Below are 14,959 nucleotides of genomic sequence, written 5' to 3'. Positions count from 1 at the left end.
AGGAGACCTGTCATTACCGTACGAAGCTGTTTTTTTTTGCCTTCAATTGTATAGCGTGCTTAGACGGTGAAATTCAATTACACCTTTAAAAATATCACCTATATTCTTAAGTTCAGTAAGAGAATAGTTATGGAGTACGGAATGGTATTGGTGTTTACTCGAATATATGATTCATTTCTTTTTGTCTCGAATTGGTAAACTGTCGTTTAATAATGAACATGCGATATAAAACAACCCCAGAGGTTAGTAGATAATGTTGTTAAAATAAAATAAATAAATAAAGTAAGATATTTTCAACAATTCCGTAGTTTCCTAAGTTAAATTATGAATTTATCTGATAACCAGCTTAGAAACAAAACAGTTGATCAAAGGTCGGCACTCAGAGATATGACAGTTGTCCGGGGTAAAAATTACGTAAGTGAACAGCTGGTATCAGTGGCAGAACACAGTATTAGAAATGAAGATATCAGAAAATCTTGAGATCCTAGAATGTGAAATCAGAGCTAATCGAAAGTAGTTACTTCGTGAGAAGGGAAGATGCCTGCATGATGGCAGATAATTAAAGAAAATCTGCAACATACGAACATAGCAGTAATTGCAAGTGATATGAATTTCATGGAAAAGCCCTCCAATAATCAGGAGAAAGAGTCACACGCGCCACACACCAAGACCTTTGTAGATTGTTGGCTAACAGACGCCTTCAGATTCTGCATCCAAGAAAAGAGGAGTTCACACACTCACTTCGCGCTTGGTGACACGTCAAGAATCGATAGGATTTACCTGTCCCAATACGGAGACTTCACTGCGAGCAGAGTTGAACATATCCCTGTAATTTTCAAGGATCATCATCGTCATCATCATCATCAACAACCATGGGTCCAATGCCCGTAGGTGTCTGCTGCCATCTTGATATGATTCTTCCATTATTCTATTTTGTGCAAGATGACTCAGTTTGTGTATAGAGTTTCCGCAATATTTGACGATGTCATCGCCCCATTCTCTGTTTGGTCTTCCTCTTTGTAGAGATCCTCTTCCTCGAGAACCACGATGCTTTGTAGGACTATAAAATTGCGAGAGGCAATTTCACAAAATTAAATAATTGTATCAAATGGTAATATCAAAAGACGATTAAAAGTTGTTTGAGAAAATAGCCTCTGTAGCTCAGTGGTTAGAGCACTGGTCTTGTAAACCAGGGGTCGTGAGTTCAATTCTCACTAGAGGCTTATTCTTTTAATTTTAATTATATAAGATTGAGTTTAAAATTTCCTAAATTTTAGTAATAAATCTTGTGAAACGGTAGGTTGAGAAAATAAACACGTTTAATCATAAGCCAACAGAACATAACAAAGCTTTGCCTAACTATTTCTGATACGACGTGTCTATGAATTGATGGAAAACATCAGTATTGAAATTAAAAAGTACTGGGCATCAAGGTTTCTGGCATACATTGATGGCCAGAATTCATTATCCTTTTCAAAACCCGGAGACCAAATCTGTGCACAGTAGTCCATATGCGGCCTAATGAAAGTCTTGTACAACGCAATCAACGCATTCTTACCTCTACATGTCGGTCTTCTCCTCAACATTCCCATAATCCGCTGTCCTCACAATTTTAGCAAAATGTCTAAGAAATTTCAAGTCCGTATCAGCCATCTCACCAGATCTTTCATCTCCCCCACTTTTAGAATATCCCCGCCAATCCTATACGTGCATCTAGTGGTGTTTTTTTTTTTTTTTCAAAAAAAAAAAAACATTTTTTTTTAAACATATTAAGCGACAAACTCATACGGTAACCTAACAAAAATTAATCTATTCGGCAGTGTATTGATTATTTGGAATTATTGTTTCAACTCCTCTATAACGAATGCGCCCAACTTTGAAAATAAAATAAGCGCATGCGCTATCTTTACCCTTCTCCCTTCTGGTAGCCTATCAAATGTTTTATGAAAGATTATAAACGATTTCATTCTTATTATATTTTGATAGTTAAAAAATGTTTTTCTAAGATAAATTAACACAGTTGATTATGTGCAAATATACAAAAAAGCTCTATTTACGGAAATACGGTTGTTTTTTTTTTTTTGTTTTTTTGCTCGATGATGCGGGCCCTTTGTTAAAATTTCCATAGCTCACCACGGGTTACACATATCCCACCTTTGCTTTCCAAATTTTAAAACCTTACACTTTTTCTTTACGAAGTTTTTTTCTAGTAAAGTAAAAAGAAGGTTATGAGAAAAGTCTTTTTCAACTCATTAAATGCATCCGTCTATAACTACAAGGAAATGTAACCTATATAAATATGATATCTAAACTACTTGTCTCAAAATCAATTTATTTATTTTGCGTAAATATTTATTTACACAAAATAAATATTGTACTACGTACTAGGACTACTTGCATTAGCTCACGCTAGTAATCGCCGATACTTTTTAGTTTACTATATTCGGCATGAAACTCTCTGATTCCAATCTTTGAGTTTCTTATTCGGTTTTAAAACTATATGGGATTTAATATCCCCTTAATTTAAATAATAAAAATTTCATTACCAAGCGTTTAACGGGCATATTTTTTTACTTTAAAATGAAAATGCGACAATTTGCATGTAATTCATTTAATAAGAATAAAATCTACTCTAACTAAAATAACAGCTATAGCCAAATTTCAAATCACTAGAGCTAAAACCAAAATTCTTTGGTTTCAGCGGTATCGAGTGTGCCATCACATTTCTGCTCATTGGAGGCTTGATGTGTCTTGAAAAAAAATTAAAAAAAAAAGGAGCATGTTTACTTTAGAAAGTGGATTTTCTTATTATTTAATCCTTATTCTGCAATATGATTAATATAAGACAAAGTTTATAATCTTTCGTGTGAGTTCACAGATCAGATATTGTAGAAGAAACTTGGCTAACGAAGTCAGCCGTTATTCCAAATAATATTCAGAATAATGCATCTGGCCATAAACGAAATTAAGTAGCAGGTGCGGAAGTGAAACGTAATTTGTTGACTGTAAGCACATGACTTTTTTGAAGAATATCAAAAAAAAAAAAAAAACAGATCGACGAGGATGGGATTCGAACCCACGCGGGGATACCCCAATGGATTAGCAGTCCATCGCCTTAACCACTCGGCCACCTCATCTACGGAATTCAGCTTCTTTTATACCCAGGATGTTGTAATAAATAACCCGATTGACGACGTTTTCTCGCTACTTGAATCAAAACAAAGATATAAGGTCAACTTGAAACGCCTACATTAGATATGACATTCGCACAGTTTAACGATAACCTAGAAGCAATGGATCTAAGGTGATCTTTTAAACTTTTTTTTTCACTTTATATGATGATATATATATATATATATATATATATATACATATATATATATCATCTTTAACTACATCACGAGACGAATGCCGCACGGTTAAAGCTAATGACTGCTAATGAACTGGCCACATGGGTTCAAATCCCTTTCTCGTTACTTAATGGTATTTATTTCTTTATTATTGAAATTGTTTCTTGTAAACTTCACCACTGTGGGTTGTGATCCTCCCCTTTCATGGAGGGAGAATCACAATTATAATAATAGCATCACACTATAATAATAATATTTCAGAGCCTGTGCAGCTCAGTGAAAGTAATGTTTGCAACTACCAGGCTGCCCGAAAAATGCGATTCTAAGCGCACTTCTAGTCACCAACTAGAGGAACGTTTTTTTTTTCTAAACCTTTTTTCGACCAGTTTCCGAGTTAATCTATCTCTGGCATGAGCAGTGTTTTATTCTCCCGGAAACTTTGGTTTTTCTTTCCATAAACTCAAGAAAATAGACCGTAGAACTCATACTATGTTAGACAGCAAAATATAGTATTGGGATTAGTGACCACGAGATGGCGTTATATGTTAGCCTCCTCTCTTCACCGAATGCGTTGTATAATTAGAGGTTGTATAATTAGAAGGGAGAATACAATCAGCTATCTCTGATTGTCTTCCCCCTCACTCTCTAAAAGATAGATAAGGCTAAACGGCCTCGCCTACTCTATATAGGGGAAAAAGCTTTAGCGGTGTATTATTATTTTTATATAATATTTTAATCCCCTTGAAGGATTCTATTTGGTCAATGACCTGAGTAAATAATTACATATTCATTATAAATTAAATGCATTTTTATTTATCTGTAAATTAACACAAAAAATAGAAAAAAGATAAAAAACGCCATTGGCGGAAGATGGGCCTTATCTCTGAAGAATATGAAGAAAACACACAAATCATAGAAATAAACGACCCATCGTAAAAAAAAAAAAAAAAAAAAAAACATGCAAATAAGCCCATATAACTCACTCTGAAAGGCAAAAAATCACGGAATAGAAAACTAAAAAAAAGCATATAATGTACATGTGTATATATATATATATAGAGAAATGTTGTGCAGTCATGTATATCTATTTGTATAAGAGGAAGTATGTATCGTATGATATACTGAGAAAATGTATCTATCTGTATATAAGGAAGAAAATAATGTATATATGTTAATAGTAAATCTCACTTAGGATATCTTAAAAATATAGGTATAATTTAATATGTAACATATGATATATTGAAAATCGCATGTATATTTATTTGTACATATGAAAACAGTCATTTAATCTTTAAGATAAATTACCTGATATAAGACTGGAACAAAATGTAAATTATGAAATTCTGCCAAATATATGATTATGTAAATATAGATATGAAAAAGGTTGTATATATGTAAATAGCAACTTATCTCTTCAGGTAAGGTAAAAACATAGAATTATTTCAAGGTGTAACTTATGCTAAATGGCAAAATAACTGTTCAAAAGATTGTAGAGGACTGTAGGTGGAACACGACAGTGAGCATGTTATCGTGTTGTAAAATAAAATGAAATATCAAAGAAAAATGTTAACTGAAATAAGCATGCTATGTACATATTGTATGTATGTAAATAGTTCGTCCGAAAGTACACAGATGCTTTTGAGAAAAAAAAATATAAATCAGTGGATTATATTTTATTTTTTATTATATTAGAGCACTGGTCTTGTGAACCAGGAGTCGTGAGTTCGAACCAGAGTGTAGTCGTAGTTTCTCGTGGACATATTAATGGGGATGAAAGATAAATTAATGATTGCGGGCAGATAAATGGGGATAACAAATAAAAGTTGTTGAATAGATAAACGTCGTTGCTGTACCTCTTTCCTCATCGACGGAGAAAAACACTGATCAGTTCCTCTCTGATGCATCTATTATCCCCATTCATCTGCCCATTACAACTTTTATTTTGTTATCCCCATTTATCTGCCCGCAATCATTACGCTCGGCCCACAACAACGTTTATCTTTCATCCCCATTAATATGCCCACGACAAACTACGACTACACTCTGGTTCGACATGCGCCATCTAGGTTAGTTTAGATTAGGTTAGTTTATAATGATTTCATTGAGTGCAAAGAAAGTGCTTTCCTTACTTTTTTCATTATAAACTAACCTAACCTAACCTATACTGTTATAATTTCTATTGAGAAAGAAAACCTATATATAAAAAGTATAAACATGTTTTTATTACATTTACCAGACTCCTCTAGGTATGATTCACTTTAACCGGTAATTATTAATAATAACAGGATTTATCACTTTAACCGTAATATATATATATATATATATATATATATATATATATATATATATATATATATATATATATATATATATATATATATATATATAGGGTTCTAGGTTCGATTCCCGTCGGTGATGTGAGGGGTTGAAGGATCTTTCTCAGCCATAGCCAAGTTAGCCAGTCTTGGGCGTGGACAGTAGGGTTTTTTTCCAGTTTATCCTGGGGTTTTTCATCTCGCAAAGCAGGCAAACCGGCATTGAGAACTCAACACTACAGGCCGTAGGATACACCGGGGCGTAGGGCTTATCCTGTGAACGGTTTGAGGTCCGATGACCCTCGACACCGCAAATTAAAAGAGGGTAAAGGAAGATGAGATGAGATGTAAATTAACAATATATAAGGACTTTAATCGAAATTTTAGAGGATGATTTCTCTGATATATTGTAATAAAGAAATTAGAAATTTCTTTATTACAATAAAGAAATTTCTTTATTGTAATAAAGAAATGTCGGTTTATTTAACAAAAGTGCGTTCATTTGCTAATCTATTTAAGTGATAACCCCTCCACACATTCCCCTTCAATTACAAAAGTCACAACGATCTTTGATTTAAACGGCCTGGGCTCAAATGTGATCTATGACGAGAAAAAAACCTTTTTTTCAGCACAATGAGAGTTGTCATACAAAAATGACATATGGTTATTCTCCTGTAATCTGTATTCATCGCTCAAAATAATGAACTTGCCAGAATACAATTAATAGACATGAAATACTAGACTCGTAGCCGTAGTTCCTTCGTCCATATTACAAACGAGACCTTAAAGGGGTCGCAACCTCTAAGAAAGTCACAAAGTGTTTTCTGAGGGGGGGGGGTTCACCGCGGTTATCTTTAGCTGCAATTATTTTTATAGGTTCCCCACGAAGGTTTTCGACAATTATTTATTTCAATATGGCTACACTGCAATATTCTACTAGTGGTTGTAACATTGATTTTTGATAAATGAGCTTACAGAAGAAGAAGATGCACTGGTACGAAACCCATTCTCTGCTTCCATGGATGTAGCCGGCTTTCCCGATGAAATACGGGATGAATTCTTGGATCTACGGAACGATTCCCCGACAAGCAATTTGTTTTATGAAAAATTGCAGACTCAGTTCTGGTGTGCTATGCATCATCAGTCATATCCCAATGTCACCATGCTTGCCTTTCGAGTTTTACTTCCATTTGCAAGAGTGGATTTTCAACGCTTCTTCATATCAGAGTAAAGACAAGAAACAGACTGAGTGTCGAGGATGACATGAGGTTGGCTTTAACACTCATCCGCGAATGTTGAAGCTGGTTGCCCAGATGAAAGTACAACCATCGCATTAAATGTTAAGTTAATTAAATTTTGGGTTAGAAATATATTCTGAAAAATCTATTTTGAATGTGTTTTCTTTACCCTATTAAAAATGCCTTTTTATGTAAATGTGGCTGGGTCATAGGTTAATTGGCTATTATAAAACGGGGCCGCGACGCGAAAAAGATTGGGAATCACTGCCTTAAATAGTATATGACTCGAACAACAGGTATAAATCAATTCATATTTATGGCTATTCATGTTTATGATATTTTTTTAATTACCAGTAACTCCGAAGAAATGAAGAAGCTGATTGGTGCTTTTATAGCTAAGTGGTGAGAGCATTTGTCTCGCAAAGCCAGGATCGTGAATTCAAATCCTAACTACAGTCAACTGACAGTGGTTGTTGTCAAAATTTTTATGTTCTGCTTTTTGGGATTCACTATGCTAGGAAACGATTCTTATATACGATTTTTTTTTTTAAATCTTTAACCGAATCACTCATGCATTGACGTATACAACAGACTTCTGTACTAAGCATAAATTTCTTTCAAGATTTCAAATATTAATTTCAGGAATCAAAATTAAATACGTATGAAAACGATCAGAATGGTGCTCACCGATCACCTTTATTATGATTTTTTAAGTCCATTTATACCTGGAAGAATGCTGCTTGTCTTTGAATCTATTTCTTCTCATATAAAACTGCACATAGAGAATATTACATATGATCAACGTTATTATGTAATAATTATTTTAATTTCAGTCATTTATTTCAAGAAGTTCAGTTATATCACAGGACTGTAATTTCTTTAAAAAAAACCACTATGTTTTAATGCAGACATATGGTATTGAAGTCTCTTCCAGAAAACCAAACTTCCGATGCTAACCAAACTTCTAAAACATGTGCATTGAATTTTTTTTGTGGGGGGGGGGAATGTATGGTGAGAAAGCAACAACTCTTCGAAGCAATATCACAAAATATAACCAATCTTCTTTATTCTTTATCTGCGACGCTTAGCAAACTGATTAAATCTGAATTTAACAAACTATAAAAAGAAAGAAAATTCAGGTTTAAACTTATTTATCTCGAGAAATTTAAAAAAAAAAAAAATCAGCTAACGCCTTTTTTATTCCCGTATATACGGGAGTAGGCGAGGCCATTTAGCCCTATCTAACTTTTGGAGACTGAGTGGGCAGTTCAATCTCCACTGGTACCCAATCAGAGACAGATGGCCCAAGGCTATCACTAATTAAGCGGTACGCAGTGAAGAGAGACGGCTCAAATGTGCCGCCATCTCGTGGTCTCTAACCCTAACACAATATATTTAATGTCTGAAATAATGTGGGTTCTACGGTCGATTTTCTTGAGTTTACAGGACGAAAAACCCCAGTTTCCGGGAGGAAAAACCTGCTTGCCCGTGCCAGAGATCGACTAACTCGGGAACCGGTCGAAAAAAGGCTTAGAAAAATTTCCTCTAGTCGCCGACTAGACTCGAAACCAAGGCTTCCTTCGTGCGGCCTAGCGCGATGGTGTGCAAACGCCACATCCACTGAGCTACACAGGCTCTAGCTACACAGGCTCTCGAGAAATTTTTACTATATGAAAATTAAGCGAAAATTCTATAAATCGATATGTTTTAACCTGAAATTTCTTTTTCTTTTCTTTTTGTTAGTTTGTTATTATTATCCACACTCACTGTATTTTAATATAAACAAATATTATTATTAAGAGAGACCTCCAGGGAATCAGGAACTCATCGAGGGAGGCCATACTATTCGCACCAGCTGTCATACTTGTACTTGAATTCATTCACACTGTTAGCACTCACAGCATCCAATGGCAATCCATTCCAATCTGGGAAACAATCTAGCCCTAACCACCTTCTTGACAGTATTAAATCTCAACTGCCATGGATACCCGCGTGTCCTTTCCCCACCCTCCATAAAATGAAAAATTCCATCTACTGAAATTCTGGATAAACTACAAACCTTTCAGAAATTTATGTCTCATATCACCATCTTTCTCCTGTTCGTTAGTGTTGACAGCTTACAAATTCTCAATCTGTCTTCATAATCTATATTCCACAATCCTGACTTTTCACACTCTCCCGCATTGTATCAGAATCACCAAGGAAACCAGACGTGTACGCAATATTCCTAGTGAGGTCTTATCAAGGCCTTGTAAAGAGGTAAAAATGACTTCCTTACTTTTATATGTCAAGGTTTGTTTTTTTACATGTCAAGTATTGCAATTATACTCTGCGTTGTATTTGCAGTCTTCACTGCATGGCCCTCGAACTTCAACTTCCATCAACTAAAACTCTAAAATCCCTAGTCTGATCATATTCTTTTAGGATAATCCCACCAACATTGGATATCTAATCACACCAAAGTGCAAGACGTGACATTTATTAACATTAAACTGTCAGCCATTTTTTCAGCCCCAATTCCAGCATATTCAAATCATTCTGCAAGTCAGCACTCCTGATTTATGAGCAAATAGCAGTATGTCGCCTATCAAATCCTTCCCAATATCATTAATGTGCAGATTGAATAATATTGCATCTAGGACTGATCCTTGAGGCACACAACATATACACCCCCCCCCCACATACGACTTTTTAGTATCTGTCAGTCAACCATCCACACCAATGGTTTTAATCCAAATTCCATATTATCTAATTTATGCAACAGCCTACCATGCTGTATTCTGTCGAAAGTCTTAGCAAAATCCAAAGGTATCGTGGTGTATCCATTCCCCTTGTCTAGTTCAATGGTAACATTGTTATAGAATGTGAGCAAGTTGCTAAAATATGGTTATTTGGTTACAACCAAATTGTTTAGTTGCAAACTAACGTTTGCTTCGTAGATGTATTTTCCAAGGTTATGAACATGTCAGAATATAAAAATATTACTAATTTAAATGCTTCATTATTAAGTAGGATATATTTATTTTCCATGTATTAACTATTTACTTTGGGTGTTTATATGCATCGTTTCTTATCGCAAGCCTTGCGCAAATTTATTTTTTGATACATTAATTGCAATCAAGATTGAACCTGGAATTTCCAAAGTGAGTAAGCTGCTTGAAAATTATGCCATCACTCAACACCACAAAATGACGAAAAGAAGTTTCAGTAAATTTAAAATATTAAAAATGATAAAAGAAGAGAATGAAAATAATCAGGAATTATTTTGATTGCAGTTTTAATATTTTTATTTGAAAAGCAGTGTGCACAATAAAAGAGTAGATGAGTAATATTAGACCAAGAAATATAAAATATTATTATTTGTTTTGGGAATGATTTCGAACTAAAGCATTAATAATGAGTGTAAATACGTGGGTGGCCTGAAAAGAGTCCTATCAAGTAGTTTATTTTTATACAGCTGCCTGAAGCAAAAGTGTTGTTTGTATCCCTTCAAATGGATAAAATTGAGTATCGTGCTGTTATAAAATTCTTTGTAAAAGAAGGTTTAACGCCAAAATAAATTCATTCGTAGTTCATGAAAGTTTATGGGCACTCTTCTCCTTTATTTTCGACAATTAAGAAATGGGCTGCCGAGTTTAAACACGGCCGTACCAGCTTTGAAGATGATCTACGCGATGCCAAAAAGTGTAACAACACCAGAAATCATTGATCAAGTGCGCGATATGATATTTGATGGCCGGTGAGTCAAAGTGCGTGAAATTGCTGAGACTAGAGGCATTTCAAAAGAATGTGCCGGATATATTTTGCATGAAGAATTGCATATGAAAAAGCTTTGAGCAAAGATGGGTACCGCGCTTACTCACAGCAGATTAAAAACGCACTCGCATGAAAATCACTGAACAGTGCTTGGAGCGTTTTAAAAGAATGAAACTAATTTTGTGCCTCGGTGGGTGTATTACTATGGATGAGACGTGGATTCACCATTACACACCATCATCCAAACAGCAGTCAAAACAGTGGATAGAAGCCGGTTGTTTAGCGCCAAAGAAGACAAAGTCGGTTCCATCAGCAGGAAAGGTCATTGTATCGGTGTTTTGGGATGCTAAAGGCATTTTGTTTATTAATTATCTTGAAAAGAATAAAACAATAACCGGAAATATTATTTCGATCTTTGAACCAGACTAGACGAATACATTCGTGAGAAAACACCCGGTTTGGAGAAGAAAAAAATCATCTTTCATCAGAACAATGCACCTTCCCGCAAAAGTATTTTGGCAATGGGCAAATTAAGGGATCTGCTATGAATTGTTGGAACATCCACCCTATTCCTCAGATTTAGCTCCCTCTGACTTCTATTTCTTCCCAAAACTAAAACTCTTCCTCGTTGGTCAGTTTTTCTTTGAATCAAAAGGTAATTGCAGCTGTAGAGGGGTATTTTGCAGATCCTACTGAGAACCACTACAGGGACGGGATAATGGCGCTGGAATAAATGGATTAGTCTTAAGGGAGATTATGTTGAAAATAAAAATAATTTTGAAATTATAAATTCGTTTTTTCGATTTCGAAACTAAAGAATTAATGTAAAGTGTGAATATTTCAAAAGAGTTAAGTCATTTTTCTTTCAAAGAATTTGCATAAAATATATATTTAGATTTCAACCGAAATAATTTTACGATGAAATATGATGTGAAGAGAGGCTTACAATCTCATGGAACTTTTATTACGCCATGGGTGCAGAAGAAAATCCTCAAATAATCGATTCCAGCTACAGAGAACACAGGAATCACTAATATTGAACAGCAAATAAATCTTCTGAATCACAAGATTTCGTGACTGTTTTTATTGATTTAGTAAAAGTGAATTAAACAGATTAACTTCTTTACCATCGATGAAGTAGAGCAGCGAGCAAATTAATCGTAACACTCAGGTTTTAAAAAAAATTTTAATTTCGCAACAAAATAAGTCCTCATCGTGTATTACGCTTGCGCTACATAGTTTACCGCGTAAGCTTCCGTAACCAATAATCCCGCGGAATAGGTTGGTTACTCCATATTTTCGGTAGTATCCGATGTCTGACGAAGCATGTGTTCACGGGGCCGGTTTTCCTGCTTTGTGGGAGGAAAAACCTGCTGTCCACGCCCAAGATCGGCTAACTTGGCTATGGCTGAAGAAGATCCTTCAGCTCCTCACGTCGCCGACGAGAATCGAACCTTGGACACTCCTACTCCAGGCATATGATTGCGAAGCCCATAGCCACTAGGCTAACCGCGAGGAGACAAAATTCGTACAAAAATTAAATCCCAACTTTAGCTAATAATTTCTATGTGCTCCTCTGTTTCCAATAAGTTCATTCATACCGTCAATAGGCACAAGTGATCCTGAACTGTAATGTGTAAAACAACCCAGAACTTCATTTTAGCTGGATGTTTAAGAATTTGTTGAAGGTGGGCAGGAGAAGTCTTCTCAGCCGCTCATCTGCGAATGTAGGGTACTGGCTCTCCTTGGACAAAGAAAGGCTCTCATCTGAGGATATGACCTGCTGGAGCCTCTTTTTCTGCATAGCCTTCGTCAACAGTTGTTTTTAACTCTTTAGTCTGTGGACAGTCCTCCCTGCTTCCGACAGTCTATAATTGACTGTCATGTCAGAACCATTAACCCAGCTAGCTTCTTAGTCTCTTGACTAAGGTGTACAGCAGACAATCTTGGACTCGTTTTGCTTTTCATTTTCATTGACTCATGGATGTGCGCGGAGAAAGAGTACACATATTTATAATTTATAAACGCTTTCTTAGAGACGTATCCATACTATTGTTATAAAAATGACTAAAACACTATCAATGTCAACTGGTTAAAAGTACATCAAACCCAACAACACTATTAATAAAAATCGAAGAAATAGTTAAAACACTCAGCCAAAACCGAAACCACAATTATTTTTAACTGAAACAAAAACCAAACCAAAAACGTGAGGAAAATTCCGCTTGTTCCCTATTGGAACTGATAACTGATTTGGAAAATATTATGGGGAAAAAATGTAATGAGTTGGCACTAAACAAAAAAGTAATTTGCATATATTATTAAAGAAGGTGATTATGGATAGATTATATTAATAAAATAACTAGCTAAAAAGTAATAGGAATACTATTTTAGACTAAATTATAAGATGAAATAATGCAATATTAAACAAATCCATTTAAAATACTTTTCGGATGTCGAAACATAAACGAGTATGATAACAAATAATGTCTTTAGCGCCACACCATTAGAGGTACCGATCGACAATGAGACGTGACAACTTCGCTTATCGACAATCTGCATGCTCCACGAGATGATCCACAACAACGAATGAGTGATCTCTTGCTTCCGAAGGAGTAATACGTTGACTGGGATCCAAGCATAACATTTAATAACATTGCAGCCATCGGTTTCGTATATTGTAATTCACTTCGTCATGCAAGTAAAGTCCCCCCCCTCCAATTGTAATGAAAAATACTACATGCGGGTTTTTCTCCCCGTAAACACAAGAAAATTGACCATAGAATCCATATTATTTCACATATATTCTGTTAGCATTGGGTACCAAGAGATGACAGCACTTGTTTGCCAGTCTTTTCATCGGTTGTGCTTATAATTCGAACAGTTTTGAGCCAGTTATATCTGATTGGCTACCAGTAGAAATTGCAATGTCCACTTTGTCTTCAAATGCTAAATAGGCCGAAAAAAAAAAAAAAAAAAAACAGGACTCGCATACTCCCTATCAGAGAATAAAAGGCGTTAGTTGATTTTTTAGGTGAAAATATTTAATATAATAATATATTAGTATATTAACACGCTAATTAACATTTTATAAAAGCAAAAGCTTATTATAACACAATACACTCATCTAACATAACACAGTGAGAGAGTACATTGCTGTAAGAGGTGGTTGATTTCTGGAAATGTTTTCTACTGTTGAGTTCAAAGATCAGATGTTATACTCGGAGTATAAGATGTTTTCCTTGTTTCAGCAATTTTGTTTTTAATTGAAATATCGACTTATATGCTGACTTATATAGTAATCAGATATAACAATGTGTGATGTCCAGTTTTTTTCATAAATTTGAAATATCTGATTGATTGAACTTCAAAGTAAAAGTATCTGCACGCTTTCTGAAAATAAAACGTTGTGAAAATCAAGCATCAAGAAATTCAACTGCATAACTCACATAACTTGTTGTTGTAAGACATACAATAACAGGAGTCTTAAGATTTAGGGCCACGAGATGGGCAGTTGTCTCTTTCCAAAAACTTTACTTTGATGATTCTTTGGAGTCAGTATCAGTAAGTGTTGACGGATGAAGCTGGGTGCTTACTATAGACTTCGAACGTTAGGTAGGGCTAAAGCAGCTCCGACTATTCCCTTTCGTGGAATAAAAGGCATTATATGAGTTATTTTTATATATTTTTTTATTTTAATATATGAAATATATTTTATACGAAATAAATATTATGTATTGAAGGTCAACAGGATTCATTCCTGTCTGAATCTGCCAATATTTTCCATTAATCTCCTAATTAACAAAATTTTTGCGAGGTGAAAATTCCGAGTTGCCGATGAGAAAAATAATGCTATCTCTTTAATTTTTGTTCAGCCACTCTCGTCACAAAACTCTACAGTTTCATCTTGAGCTTTTCGCCTAATACGAGAACAAACACGCATTCAACATACATGTCAAGAAGTGAATACCATCTCTGTACGCACAGGTGCAAAATTTAAAATAAATATATTTGGCCGTAAGTTATTGTTCTGTTGTCGAAGCGGATGGAAAATTCATTGGAACAAAAACACCACAACAAAAGGAATTAAACAAATCTCTGAGATGTATTAATATAGTGTGCACAATTGCATCGAGAACACTGCATGTTTTGTAAAAATAGGACTTAAATAATTTGTTAAGGGAAAAAAATGTTTCTTTTTTTCGTCATCCAGTTCAGTTGTCAATGTCTGCGGTGTTCGTTGAACTTTTAGAATTAATGTAATAAATTGGACGTTTCGTCTGGAAGAATTCAGAGAAAA

The 14,959-nt window shown here is 34.9% G+C and overlaps 2 non-coding genes across 2 annotated transcripts; one reads left to right on the top strand and one right to left on the bottom strand.

The window, feature by feature from the left end:
• Positions 1 to 1,150: 1,150 nt before the first annotated feature.
• On the top strand, positions 1,151 to 1,223 carry TRNAT-UGU (transfer RNA threonine (anticodon UGU)). The gene has a single exon. It is a non-coding gene; the product is annotated as a tRNA-Thr (tRNA).
• Positions 1,224 to 3,055: 1,832 nt separating this feature from the next.
• On the bottom strand, positions 3,056 to 3,137 carry TRNAS-GCU (transfer RNA serine (anticodon GCU)). Its single transcript has one exon. It is a non-coding gene; the product is annotated as a tRNA-Ser (tRNA).
• Between the last annotated feature and the right edge of the window lie 11,822 nt (positions 3,138 to 14,959).

The sequence above is a fragment of the Typopeltis vanoorti genome, chromosome 11, assembly GCF_054136105.1.
Source record: "Typopeltis vanoorti isolate ZY-2024b chromosome 11, IOZ_Tvanoo_1.0, whole genome shotgun sequence".
Taxonomy (NCBI): domain Eukaryota; kingdom Metazoa; phylum Arthropoda; class Arachnida; order Uropygi; family Thelyphonidae; genus Typopeltis; species Typopeltis vanoorti.
This window is presented reverse-complemented; position numbering and strand designations above follow the sequence as displayed.